This window comes from Phocoena sinus, chromosome 13 (genome assembly GCF_008692025.1).
Source record: "Phocoena sinus isolate mPhoSin1 chromosome 13, mPhoSin1.pri, whole genome shotgun sequence".
Taxonomy (NCBI): domain Eukaryota; kingdom Metazoa; phylum Chordata; class Mammalia; order Artiodactyla; family Phocoenidae; genus Phocoena; species Phocoena sinus.
This window is the reverse complement of record NC_045775.1, coordinates 53,028,237-53,041,464: the sequence shown is the minus strand read 5'-3', so window position 1 is coordinate 53,041,464 and position 13,228 is coordinate 53,028,237. Positions and strand designations below refer to the sequence as shown.

The 13,228-nt window shown below is 40.1% G+C and overlaps 1 protein-coding gene across 5 annotated transcripts in view; it reads right to left on the bottom strand.

The window, feature by feature from the left end:
* Window positions 1-13,228, bottom strand: part of B3GNT2 (UDP-GlcNAc:betaGal beta-1,3-N-acetylglucosaminyltransferase 2) — a 398,515-nt gene that overhangs the window by 14,605 nt on the left and 370,682 nt on the right. The window contains exon 13 of one of the 5 annotated variants that reach the window (XR_004352766.1): window positions 2,298-2,475. The exons of the other annotated variants lie outside the window; for them this stretch is intronic. The gene's annotated coding sequence lies outside the window, so the exon portion shown is untranslated. Of the gene's footprint in view, window positions 1-2,297; window positions 2,476-13,228 lie in introns of those variants that run through there. 5 annotated transcript variants of the gene reach the window in all.

Sequence of the window (13,228 nt, the reverse complement as noted above, 5' to 3'; positions counted from 1 at the left end):
TAAATAAGAAATGAAATAATAAAAGCCTGTACAATAGCAGCTCCTCAACTATGCAGACCACATTCTTAAGAACGCTGACGCCGGAGGACTTGTGGTTCAAGAACTTAAGTCCTTATGGTGGAAACCACGTTAGGGGAAATGTCTGGAGTAAACCTCTGCAAGCTGTTAGAACTATGTTTTCTTGTACTAAAATAAATATAACTTTTCTACATCTTACCTTAGTAATCATCACTACTCTATGGATATTCAACCATTTACCATTTCATACTCACTAGCAAGATACCTTTCAGGACCTTCTTTTCTGCATTTTCAATAAGATATTTATAAATCATTTTACAGAATTGATAAAAGTAACCATAGTGAGAAGAATTCTTTCTGGAGTTGGTCCTCCTCTGAATGTTCACGTCCTTTCTTATTTTGTGACTTGGTGGTTTCTATCAGACACACTATTGCCCTGTCCATATTGCTTACATGCCAAGGGCTTTCTGCTATAAGTATCTGCAGCTCTGCCTGAGGCTTTTTCCAGCTGCAGGGGCAGACTTGGTCAGGAGCACGCTGGAAGTGCTGGGGACTTAATGTCTCCTGGAGCAAAAGAGAGTTGGTGGGAAAAGCACCACTTCTCACCCCTCAGGTGGGACAACTCAGAGGCAGGGGCTGCAAGTGTCCCAGAGGTCTCTATAGGCATGGGGCCCCCACTGACCACAGCAGTAATATGTTCATTAACACTTTGTATTGACTTCCTAGGATAACATCTAAGCAAACAACTTGCTTTAAAATCCTCGTTTTAGGGAGAACCAAGCCTAACATGAAATTTGACTTCTATCTCCTGGATTCTGCCTCCTAAATACCTGGATCCCAGAGCAATGTTGGAAGCTTTCGATGGAAAAACCTTTGAGAATTGATCACCCATAATACCCAGAGTTTTGCAGCCCTGCATCTGCCTATGGTAACTTCATGCCAGCACATGCATTTCTCCCCTTGTCCTCCTGAAGAAAACCACAGGAGGTACTTCCAAAGCCCAGGATTATTACCTCTTGTCTCCCTTGGTCTGCCTCAGTCTTTATTTCAAAAATCTCTCCTTTAGTTTCTCTGCTTTAGTTTCTTTGCAAGTTTCAACCTTCATTTCTCTCTTTCACAGCTACCCATGGAAGGAGTGATCTGCAATTTACACATACCAGGACTAAAATTCTATAGTCACTGACAAAATATAAATCTGTATGTACTGAATAAGAATTATGCCAATTGAACATCAATATATATCAATAACTTTATCAATAACTTTTTCATATATCAATAACTTTTTTTAAAAGTCAGTATAACAAAAAAAAAGAATTATGCCTAACAGAATGTCATGGTTAGGGAATTGAAAATGGTATATCATCCTCACCAGTCAGAATGGCCATCATTAAAAAGTCTACGAATAACAAATGCTGGAAAGGGTGTGGAGGAAAGGGCACACTCCTACACTGTTGGTGGGAATGTAAATTGGTACAACTGCTATGGAAAACAGTATGGAGGTTCCTCAAAAAACTAAAAATAGAGTTACCATATGATCCAGCAATCCCACTCCTGGGCATATATCCAGAGAAAACCATACTTCGAAAAGATACATGCACCCGAATGTTCATAGCAGCACTACTCACAATAGTCAAGACATGGAAATAACCTAAATGTTCATCGACAGAGCAATGGATAAAGATGATATGGTACGTATACTCAGCCATAAAAAAGAATGAAATAATGCCATTTACAGCAACATGGATGGACCTAGAGATTATCATACTAAGTGAAGTAAGTCAGAAAGAAAAAGACAAATACCAAATGATATCACTTATATGTGGAATCTTAAATATGACGCAAATGAACTTATCTATGAAACAGACTCACAGACATAGAGAACAGACTTGTGGTTGCCAAGGGGGAGGGGGGTGGGGGAGAGATGGATGGGGAGTTTGGGGTTAGCAGATGCAAACTATTATATAGAGAATGGATAAACAACAGGGTCCTACTGTATAGCACAGGGAACTATATTCAATATCTTATAATAACCTACAATGGAAAAGAATCTGAAAAATAATGTATATATATGTATAACTGAATCACTCTGCTGCATTGCAGAAATTAACACAGCATTGTAAATCAACTATACTTGAATAGAATAAATTTTAAATATAGTATATTGAAAAGGAACTAAAAATACAACCTGAGTAATCAGGGAAGTCTTTGCAGAGAAGGTTGGGACTGCTGATCTAGTCCTGTCACCCATTTCACAGATAAAGAGACTAAGATCCAAGAGATTAAGTGACTGACTCAGGGGTTTTATTACAGTTTACGAGTGGAGAGCTGCCCCCCATTTTCAACCCTTCAATTCCCTCTGTGCTCCACCCCATGCTGCCCCACTCATCATTCGTCCAGGGGCAGCCTCTGCCTTTGTCTTTTGTTGGTCTTGAAATTTGCCACGAGGATGAACAAGTCCTGGAAAAGGATAAGAACAAATAGCATATTCTCCTAAGCACTCTCCACACTGCACAGTATCAGTTGTCCTAAGAGGGTTTTGATATGGATTGAACATTTTGTTTGTTTTAAATCTTGGAAAAAATTCTAGTTGCATGGAATTTTTTCTCCAGAATTAATCATGAGTAGCATATTCTTTAGCCTCCTTCTTTGGGGAAGCAGAAAACAAAATAGCCATTGTAGGGCCCCTTTGTTTAAACCCAGTGACTAATGACACTGTTCACCCCTCCCACTGAGCAGCCTCCAGGCATTGGTCTCTCTGGAGAGCCCTGAGTACCCGGGGTGCTGAGTAAGCCCTTCTTCAACCCAAACTTGATTGCAAGGAGACAATTCCTCTGACTGTTTGTTCTTGAGCTTAGTCGTATCAAATATTCTCAAAAAGTTCTTCCAATTTCTGTTTTTAGAATAAAAAGAAAAAGACCAGCACATTCCTTTTATGTTTGTGCAAATGAAGCAGAGGCAAGAAGATGGGGAAACTCTAGCAAAAGTCTTTAGTTGTGTAACTTGAGTAATTTCCTACTGAAGTCCTAAAAGATGAATTAAAGTAATATATTTACTTTGTTTCACATTTCAAGATTGTATTTTTAGTATTTTCTACAGGCTGTGGAATCAATATTCTAAGAACCAGTCTGTCTTTATCAACCGATATTAATAGTGACGCAGACATAATTTGGGGATCCATTAAAAATATAACTTTCTCTTCCTATTATGCTTTGTTTTAAAGGGGCCATCATTAGCTCACTTATTGTTCACTATAGAACATGTTATTCACCATAAAGTTATTTAATTAAAAAGATAATTTCCCATAATGTGAAATTTCAGGCAACTCAACGTCAGCTGAGAGATACTCTGACAGTAATATTATGTACACTGCACTGATTCATGTTTGACTCAGATCTAATTAGGCATGTCTCACTACAGAAAACACTCTTTTTCTGCAAAGATTTTTAGGTCCTGGAGTGTGTACTGCTGCAGGGTGTGGACGTATGATATCTACATAAGACTCCCAGCCTGCCTCAGAATCCGCTTTGTACCTAGTATATGTGTCCCCAACTAAAAATATGAATGTAATCTCTATTCCATTCCCCCGCTCCCTAAGATTGCCCCACCACCAGGGAACCTGCTACTTCTCCAGCAAGAGAATCACTGTAGAAAAACATTAGAGCCTCTAGAAAACCAGGGGTACCTAAGGGAAAAGAGGGAAGGAAATACATGAAGCAGGAACAGCTTGGGGGAGCTGTTTCCAGGAGCAAATATCCAGCCAGAGATGGGCCTTCATTTTGGTAACCAACCCCTTGAAAACAAATAGCAAATATAAAAAAGAGAGGGGGGAAACACTTCTAGGAAAGTACAGTGATCATCCGTTATTCTTATCTTAGTGTGGTTTGGTTCAGTCAGAGCACTTTCCTTCTTATAAATGAGCAGCACCAAGAAGATGGGCTTTGTTTGCTGGGGAAAGAAAAGTAGATAATTCTGGAACATGGTACCCTTCTGGAAGTGGGTCAGGGGTGTGTGTGGATACAGCGAGGGCACAGGACACCCTAGGAGAGGTAGAAAGGAGGTAGAAAAATTGCCAAAGTGAACATCACTAATTTCAACATGTGGCCTAAGAAAGAAGTTAATTCTTTCCTTCTCTTCCTGCTCCTTTATCATCTCCTTCTCCTCATGTTCTCCTTTCTCCTCCCATTTGAGATTTGAGCCAGTAGCCCTTGCTCCAGGACAAGAATTTAAACCAATATTATTAGTAGGAGAATTTAGCAGCATTATTCGTTAAGTTTGGCTTTTCCGGGAGTATGCTATGAAACCTGATTGCCATAATAGCTCATTATCATAATAATATTATTAATGACTAATAGTTAATAATTATAATAACTATTATTGTCATTCTCTTCTTCCCCCCCATCATCAAAGCTTCTTTGGGGAATTTCATGCTAAGTTCCAAATTTTGTACACTGCAGCTCCCAGACTGGACAATGAAAGAATTCAAGGATAGTGGGCAAACAGGCAGGATGTTGTATATAGGTGTTGGATATAGGTGTTAGGCTGGGCCCTGTACCTCAGGGTCAGGCCAAGAAGGTGAGTGGATTCTGAAATCTGGTCTGTGCTCTGCTCTCCAGGCTGAACGTCTTGGCTCATAGCAGCATCTTCAAGGAAGATGGGACCTCTTTTCTCATCTGCACACAGCCTATTGGCTGGGCATGGCCCTGAGCCTAAGACAAGCCTAGCGCTGATCACCAGAGTCAAGAAGAGCATGCACAGGAAATGCTAAGCCTCTTTAAAGGAGTTCCAAACCATAATTTGGGGCTGTTAAGGCCAAGCATTTGGGGGAATGTTAAGGAGGAGATGCACAATCAAGTGTTTAGGTTAAAGACTGTGACTTCCTTTCCTGCTGCTCTCAGGCAATTTTCACTACCTTACCTTCATCTCTGGTGTCTTCAAAGTACTCCTTGGCTTGCGCCATTAATACTTTTCATAAGATTTTTAGAAATTCAGTTTGGTCACCTGCTGCGTCCTATCTGTATTGAATAAGCTCTTAGAATTTCCTCTTTATCTCCATATACCTCTTTAATTTTCTTATCTTTAATAACTAAAGTAAAATTTGGTCCTTTAACAAGTAATCAGATTTGCTTGATTCTTGATTTGACCTGAGACCTCTTTAAGCAAAACTTGTTAGAAAGTGAGTTAGAGTGTGGCTCATTAGTCTGGAGACTGTGAGGGATGTTACAGCTGCTGTAGCGAGACAAGCAGGCTTTGTCTGCATTGAATCGCAGCAGAGTCTCATGCTCTTCCTTGCTCTCTATTTAGCACTTCATCTTTATCTAATCTTTAACAAAGCAGAGTCTGTGCAGGCAGTCTGTGGTAAGCATAGTGAATCAGCCTATCCTTCTGGAGGGTGGCAGCGGTGAAGAATGTCTAAATATTTATTTCAAACATAATCTATCCTATAGTCTTCCACATCCAAAAATTTTCCAGTTTAAAATATCTGTGACCCTATAAATCATATGGCTTTTGTTATAAGAGACCAAGTTATTGGGCTCAAGTGTCACGATCACTGCCAATCTAGTGCAAACCACACAGCTGGCCCTCCTTGGGCTAACACAGAGAAGGAAGACTGCTTTGATCAGGATTGTCACATATGATTGTGCACAGTGGTGGGGGTCCTCTGTGGAGTGGATGGCTATGAAGGGAGGTGCAGTAGACAGAAGGGACTAAGTTTTCTACAGTAACAAATAGTCCCAGAGTCTAAATAAGTGGCTCAACACAACAAAAGTTGTTTGCTTTTGTCAAATGCCCAGCATGGGTCAGCAAGGGGATCCAGGGTGAGCTACTCCATCTCATCATGTGCGTTCACAATTTCCTCAGCAGGGAGAAGAAAATATAGGGAATCAGGCACTGGCCCTTAAAGCCTCTGATTGCAAGTGACATGTCATTTATGTTTCCATTTCATTGGCCAAAGCAAGTCACATGTTCACACCTAATTACAAAGAAGGCAAAGAAGTGCGATCTTACCACATATCCAGAAGGAGAAGAGAATGGGAATACTTGGAACAATCCTCATGGCTACCACCACAGTCCCATTTGGAGGGGCTCAGTGCCACCTTTGTGTTCTAGTAGCTCTCAACTGAGATCAGGAAAAATGATTTTCACATTTATATGTCTGGTAACCACCTCCTAACTCAAGCACCTTATTTCCAGACATAGGTTTTACGGACAATTATCTAGAAAGAAAACCAGTAAGTTCTAACTCTTCCAGCAGGTTCACTATATTTTCATGTTTAAACTAAAGAATTCCATAAAACACAGACACCATCATTGAGAAATAGCATAAGGGAGAGACTGATTCTCAGAGGTTTCAGAAATAAAACATGCCTCCAGGTAGTGGATGCTAACTAATTGTCTGAAGGGCCTCCTCTTTCTGAGTACTGCCCTTCTCTTCAACATGAGCCTCTCTCCAAGACAGAGCACACCGAGTCAGAGTGGACATCTGACCAAAGCTGGGCCAAAGTCTCTTTCCTAGAAATTTGGTGTTTGGACTAATATAACACTAACAGGAAACAAGAACTTTGGCTAATTGTTCTGGGTTATCTGTTGTTTGGAGAGATAACTGAGACAGTTAGTGCTCACTAACTATCCATGTGATCCTCTCCATTTCCCAGTTTCCCCTGCAGTTAGATTGAGGCCATGGGACTACGTTCTGGCCAATGGGAAATGGACAGAAGTGATATAAGCCATTTTGTGGGCTTTGCTGTTGAAAACAACCCTCGTATCACTCCACTTTGTTTCCCCACCACAGTGACCTTGGAGGCCACATGTTCCAGATGATGCAGCTGTAAGATGGAGAAAGGCTACCCACCCCACAGAAAATGATGACATGAGTGAGGAAAAAAATCTTTATGGCTTAGGATTTCATTCTTTCTTCAGCAAAGCCTAGACTATCCTAACATAGAACTGACACAGGAGTGGTCTCATTCAGCCAGGAAGTAAAGAAAAGCTGACCTGCGAAGGGGGAGAAAAATGATGTTCACAAGTAGAGGGGAGCAGAGTTGAGAAAAAGAGTCACTGGGTTGTTCTAATTCCTGGTTCCAATCCCTTCTTGAGGGTAAATCACATTTTTATCCTTGGCTTCTATGATCCCCTTGTCTCCTTATTACAGTAAATCTTCTACTTTTATTAAGCTTCTACCAAAGAGTTTCTGTCCTTTGCAACCAAAAACAGTTATAACTAATACCTCTCATATCTCATTGCTTCAGGTTATGCTTTACTCATTCTACAATGAAAACAACTAATGTAGTATAGATAACAGAGGGGTCTTGTGTTTGAAGGACTACCCTGTTATGAATAAAAGATTTTATTCAAGTTAACAAGTTAATAGGCATTGTTCTGACTTAGATTTCTAATTCTTTCATGTCAGAAATGCCAAGAACTACAGCATTAATCTTGTCCAGATGTAATCCACAGTATAGTCAACCCTTAAGACACAATTCCAAAACTACAGATCTTGTTTATTGATCCAAAATTTAAATAGTGGTGGGCAATCTCTTCAGTTTTATTGGTTACAAATGGCCAGCTGACAAGTTACTCAACTTCTGCAATTAGAGTAAAATTCTAGAGCTATCAAGAAAGGGTTGCTTGTTCAAGAAGAACAGCTAAGGAATTGATTGGCTCTTCAGAACCTGTGCCAACTTCCTTTCTGCAGGTGGGCTGGATAGTGGATACTTTTTATAAAAGGAAAGCCATCATCTTAGGAAGAAAAACTCTTTCTCTGCCATGAACAAGCTGAATGCAATCACAGAAACTGCAGACAAAAGAGCTTTTGATGACAGATACTGCTGATGCCTGATGCCTTCAAAGGCATTCCAGGAAAGGTGAAGGAATAATTATGACTAACAATAATTCATGCTTCTTCCAGGATGTTACTCATTGGACCAATGGATCACTTGAGAAATATGTCAGTGAGTTAAGCTCATATTTAATTTGGCAAAAAGATCCCAGGTCCCCAGGCTCTTTGCATTGAACTGAGTAAACCCCAAATGGATACATACCGGGGGAGAAGTAAAGGCAGGAGGGCTTGATAATGAAAAACAGAATTTGCTCCTTCAGTCTCCCCATCCACCACCTCACGCCATATATCTGAGCAAAATGAAATTATCAAGGCCAATGAAGAAAATCTTAAGCATACCCTTCAGAAGGATAAAAGACCCAGATGATGGAGAAAGGCAGAAACACCAGTAGGAAGTCTAATAACTCACCAAATATCTGAAACAACATGAACTTATAAGTTTGTATTGCAACTTATACAATAATGGTGTCAAAAAAAAGGAGGTTGGACTGAATGGTGTAAGGTCTTCTATTTAAGATTCCATGATGAAAGGACTATGTGGACTGGTGTAGCTCAAGGGCCAAATGTGGCCATTGATTAAATTTATCCTATGATAATGGCATTGACATTCATTGTTTTATTTTATTTCTTACTGTATCACGTATTCAGAAGAGTTTATTAAAATATAGACCCAGTTTAAAGAAGAATAAAAACCCAATACCCATGTACTCACCACCTTGCCTAGTTTAAGAATAAAATATTAACAGCACCTTATCAGATCCCTGCACCTACCCCAGTTGCATCCTCCTCTGCCTACTCCCCCTCAGTAGCCACCCAGAGTTTACTACTACCTTGTACTTTGTGTTAGTCATTCCTGCTTTCTTTATGGTCTTACCACCAATATTTATATACCCAAACAACACAGTTTAGTTTTGAAAATTCTGTAGCTACATAAAGACAGACCAAAGTTACACTATTAATCGAAAACTCAAGGATACATGCAACAGAATCCCTTGATGTGAACTTCCTTGAGAGTTCATAAGAGCCCTTTCTGGGCAAGTCAGTGGGCAAGGTAGTAAGCTAGTCTTAGTAAACTCTGCAGAGTTGGGGCATCTGGCAAGGCCACCAGGTGAGCATGGTGTTGGAGTCAGGCAGAAATATGGTCAGAGGGTATGAGATGGACTATTTTCTACCCTATCCCCAGCTCTCAGATATAGGTTTAAGCAGAAGGTTTGATGAGATGAAATGAATGTCCTCAGCTGATTCAGGCAGCAGGGCATGAAAAACAGAGCAGGAACTTCATCAACAAATGGTCATGACACAGATAAGAATCTGGGCAAGGTTCATTCAAGCCTTCTGTCCTCAGGTTGAAAAAGAGGGTTAAACAGCAGTGGAAACTTTTATGACAGCCACCATCATGTCTGCCTCTTGAATCTCATGCTCCTGTCTGGGAGAATTGTCCTCTATGTCTGTTGATAGCTATCCTGGAATCTCCCTTCACTGTCCTCATGGGAATTCCCTTTGCCTTTCTCCTGAGTTGGATCAACTGTTTCCTGTATCCAGGACTGGAATGCATAATTTGTGGGGCCTGGTGAGAAATGAAAATGCAGAGTCCCTTGTGTGAAAAATTATTAAGAATTTCAAGATGGCAACAGCAGAGCATTAAAGCAAGTATGGGGCTCTTGGGACTCCTCTGGTGGTCAAGACATCTCCTTCCAATGCAGGGGGTACGGGTTTGATCCCTGGTGAGGAAGTTAAGATCCCACATGCCTTGTGGCCAAAAAACCAAAACATAAAACAGAAGCAATATTGTAACAAATTCAATAAAGACTTTAAAAATGGTCCACATCAAAAAACTCTTAAAAAAAACCAAAAGTATGGGGTCCTTTTTTTTTTTTTTTTTTTTGCTGCACCATGCAGCTTGTGGGATCATAGTTCCCTGACCAGGAATTGAACCTGAGCCGTAGCAGTGAAAGCCTGAAATCCTAACCACTAGGCCACCAGGGAACTTTCATGGGGCCCTTCTCTTTGTGGGACCTTGTGCAACTGTATGGGTTGATGCCCAAAAAGCCAGCCCTGCCTATATCCCATGTCTTCCTCTTTCCTGGTTTACTGTCTTGTTTTAGTAGAGCACATTCCCCAGGAATCTTTTGAGAGAGTGTGTATGGGAAATAAGTTTTTGAGATTTCAGTGTCTGAAAATGTCTTTGTTCTATCCTCATACTTGAATGTAAGCCACTTAATTGTGCAACACTGTACTCTGAATGTTGCTCCTTGGAGTTGAGCAACACAGTAGCCCTGCATGATTGATGGTTTGGCTGTGTATAAAATTCTAGGTTGGAAACAATTTTCCTTCCAGAACTTTAAAGGTATTGCTCCATTGCCTTATTTATAGTGGTACTGTGAGGAGGTCCAAAGGTATTTAGATTCTTAATTTATGTGACCTGTTTATTCCTCTCTAGAAACTGATGTAAATTCTCTTAGCTCCAGAGTTCTGAAATTTTAGTGTACCCTTGTGAGGTTCTACCTTCATTCACCGTGTTTAGGACTCCATAGGCCCTTTTGCTCTGACAACTCATGTTCTTCAGTTCTGAGAAATTTTCTTGAATTATTTCATTGGTGATTTTCTCTGCTCCATTTATTTACATTGTTCTTTCTTTCTGGACCTCTTATTTTATATATATATATTTAATTTCATTAACATGTTTTTAATTTCTAATACATCTTTTTTGTTCTGTAAGTGATCCTTTCTTATAGCATCCTATTCTTGTTTCATGTATGCAGTGTTGTCTATTCTCTGAGGATAAAGGAAGTCTTGTTTGTTTTTCTCCCTGCTTACCTGATGTTGCTCCATGTTGCCTTTTTCTTGTATTTATTGGGTCTCTATCATTTTCCTTGGGGACTGTCCTCAGTTATTTGGTAATCCTTGTTTTTCTGCTCTTAATATTGGAGAACTAAAAAACTGATTAAAAGCACTGAACAAGTCAGCAGGGCTTGCTGGCTTTGAATTTTAAGGTGACCTGGGTGAGCTGTTTCTTGGGGGACCTTTGAAGTCAACATTCTTACATTTTCTTTGTGTTTTGGTCAGATTCGCAGAGAAGAATTTTTCAGTCTCCTGCCTGATGGATGAAAGTCTGGCTGAGAAACAGGTGAGGGAAGAAGTCTGGAGAATCAGAACATATGAGTTCATTTTCCCCCCGAGTAAGAAGCACTGCTCTCAACTGTGCCTGGCATCCCTCAATCTAGGACCATTTACTTAACTTTCTACAGAAACAAAACCTCAAGTTTTCTCTCAGAATATGGAAGGGACAATTACTTGATGCCATGAAGAGGGGGAAAGGCAGCTAGAAATCTAATTGCTTCTCAAGTAGTTTTTCTTCCTTATTTAAGATCTCTCCTTTATCCCAGTCCTAGGTGTACCTGATGCTGCCAATTCTTGAACATTTTGAGGATTCTGTGGTTTAAAGCCAGCTTTCTTGGACCTGTTACCTCTTGTCCATATGCTTTCCAGCTTCCAAAATTTCATTGCTGTTACCAACTTTCTTATTTTCCCTGTATTTGCGTCTATGTCTTTTGTAAAAAACCTCTTTAATGTGGTTTTAGGGTAGGTACTTCATGGAGGTGAGGTTAGATACATTCAGTCCTCCCTGCAAGCTCCACATCCATGGATTCAACCAACTGTGGATCAAAAATATTTGAAAAAAAATTCCAGAAAGTCCCAAAAAGCAAAACGAATTTGCTGCGCAGCGGCAATTATTTATATAGCATTTACTCTGTATTTACAACTATTTATGTAGCATTTATATTGTATGAGGTATTATAAATAATCTAGAGATGATTTAAAGTATACAGAAGGATTGTGTAGGTTATATGCAAATACTATTCCATTTTATATAAGAGATTTAAACATCCAAGGGTTTTGGTATCTGCAGGGGTCCAGGACCAATCTTCCACTGATAGTGAGGGATGCCTATACATACATTCAGTCCACCATCTAAACTCAGAACCCCACTGGCTTTCTTTAAACAGCTTTTTAAGAACTTGTGTACCGTTTTTTACTTACTCAAACGTACTGATGATGGAGCCAGTGCATTGGCATGGCAGTGAGAGTTAACCTTCAAATCCTAGCCATGGCTTCTGCTAATGGCTTGATGTGGGAAACATCTATGGAATTATCTGCTCAGTACTCCCTCCTCTTCTCTAGCAGCCCCTCAGCTTGGCCACCCCAGGAGTTGACATATTCTAACATGATCTCACATGCAGGCTAGAGTTGATTGGCTTAGGGAAAGCCACTATCCAAGTTGGACCAATGACTCTTTTCTCTGGGATTCTTGGACATCAGCCAGAGAAAACATTGCTGGTGACAAACTCTAAGATGTAAATTCCTTCCCTCCTACCACCCAAGTTTTGTTATGGGTCAAGGTTACCTGCATGATTCTTTCTTCAAGGTGTATCTCTTTGAGTGTTCCTCAAGGCCCCCTCTCCCCACCTGACAATAGATATCCAACCCAACATACTCATCAGATAGATCTAAATTCTAGCTTTTGAGTTTAGATTAAAAAGGAAATCTCCTCCCACTACATCCATTTTCTCATAATCCTATAAATACTTCTTCAAAAATACTTAACAAAAACAATTTGGTTTTTCCCTCAGCCCCTTCCAGATAACTGACATACATCAAGGCTAAGGTGACAGAAGGGGGCCTTTGATAATGCAATTCAAGCATATACACAAGGGGATATACTAAAAGGAGGTTAATCTGAGCACTGTGAGAAGTCAAATTGCTTTGCTTTCCATGATTGCAATCCAAAGCCCCTTCCTCCTGCATATCCTCCCATAGCTCCAGCATGCAGCAGGATCCCACTGAAGAAAGGGAACTCCGGAGAGAGATTAGTCAGGGGGCAAGTGGGAGTTCAGAGCTCTCATATTCTATAATGCTGATGATTTAGGAGATAACATACATTTTCCCCCCAAAGGAAGTAGGGTTTAAAAGTATTTTAATATTAAAGTGCAAATTTCACCAGTGATAAAAGTTTTCCCTCAGGAAACTCTTAGTGGAGTAGAAAAGGTATTGACTTTGGATCCAAAGACTTTTGAGATCTATATTCAAATGCTGTGACTTGGGCAAGTTATTTGATCTCTCTTGCCTCAGTTTCTTCATATGAGAAACAGGGATTGAAGGCACGGGGATTTAAAAAGACAGAGTTTAAAAGGTGCCTGGAATGTGGTTATACTCTCTAAATGTACATTCTTCCCCATTTTCCTCATCTGCTACCAAGAGCACTAAGATACCAGAGCTTGTTCTGTACAGTAAATATTCCCAAGAGTATTTAAGGAGGAAACATCAGCAAAGGCAAAAATGCTCTAGCAGAGAGAGGCCTGGGGGAATCTTTGG